The sequence below is a fragment of the Pteropus vampyrus genome, unplaced genomic scaffold (assembly GCF_000151845.1).
Source record: "Pteropus vampyrus isolate Shadow unplaced genomic scaffold, Pvam_2.0 Scaffold27, whole genome shotgun sequence".
In the NCBI taxonomy this organism is placed as follows: Eukaryota; Metazoa; Chordata; class Mammalia; order Chiroptera; family Pteropodidae; genus Pteropus; species Pteropus vampyrus.
Genome location: NW_011888808.1, coordinates 2130558 through 2132031, shown reverse-complemented (window position 1 = coordinate 2132031; position 1474 = coordinate 2130558).

Below are 1474 nucleotides of genomic sequence, written 5' to 3'. Positions count from 1 at the left end.
TGAGGGGAGGAGGAAGAGGAGAACAAAAACAAAAACAAAAAATACATGAGTGAGCCACAAATAATAAGAGCTATGTCAGCCTGATAACAAGTTTGGATTTTTTTCCAAGTGCAGATCCATGCAAAGGGTGCGATACCACACCGGGTACACATTTTTAAAATTGTGATCTGGTTGATGTGCTGTATTTTCACAATATTTAAAGCCTATATGACTTGATAGAAAATATATTTATATATTATTATTACTATAAACATTATGATTCATAAAGTAAACATCTGTAATTTATGAAATTTGATTTAAAAATTGCCTTTGAAGCATTTCATTTGTACAAATATATCTATTTTCTTAGATCATAATTCAGCTTTATTTAGTTTCAGAGCTAACTTTAGCACTGCATCACTGATGAAAAAGTGACTTGAAAATTATCATTAAGTATATTGAAAGTGGAGGATTAATTTTTGATATAATTTTTTTCTAATTGTATATGTAACCATGTATACATTAATGATGAATTAAAACATAATGCTATAGGAAAAAAAAAACTGCTGAAACTTTCTTGTCCTTCAAGACCATAACATTTCAAAAAATACAGTGGAATAGAATAGATAAGAAATGTTCACTGCCCATACTGAAGATAGGTATTGTCTGCTTGTACTTACTTGAAGTTTTATGTGTGTGTTTCTGGCTACAGATATGTAAGTCTGTGTGCACGTATGTATAGTTACATATTTTTGTGTATTGGCTTGCTGTATAAAACATACTTTCAAACAAAATTAATTGAAAAATAATATTCTTGTGTGTATTTATAATCTGCCTGTATTCTCCAGGTTTTCGTTTTCCAGTTGGCAGGCAGATTAACCCTGTTCATCCATTGTGTCTCACACACACCAAGACCTTAGGTACATCGTATCTTCACTGCCCCACTCAACACCTCCATGATAATTTTGTGTTAAGAATACCAATTTCTCTCAAATGGCAAGTTTTCAAGAGAAATAATTATACAGAATGAAAGGCTACTGCTTAACCAAATAAACGAGTGATAGGTATCTGGAATTGGCCCTTTTTTGTAACTCTGATGATATCATTATAATAGACCCTTCCTAATTTTAATTCTTCAAATTTCTACCCCTCAATCTAACCATAGGTGTTTAGAGCCTTGATATTGAGATTGTTTCAAACTTCAGGGGTGGTTTATACTAATAAACAGTCAGTCTAAAATTTATTTTAGTATTTTATTTTGTAAAGACTCATTTATCCTTTTGTAATAATATATCAGCCTGTATATATTTACTCGAAAATGGCATACATAGCTATATTGATACAGTGCTATCATTAACTTATAAAAGTATATTGGAAACTGAATCACAATAATCACAATGTCTGTATAATTATTATAGCGATATTTATGAATGACCTATTTAAACTGGCATGTTTGACAGCTTTGTATTTTATTTTTAAATCTTTTACTATAAAA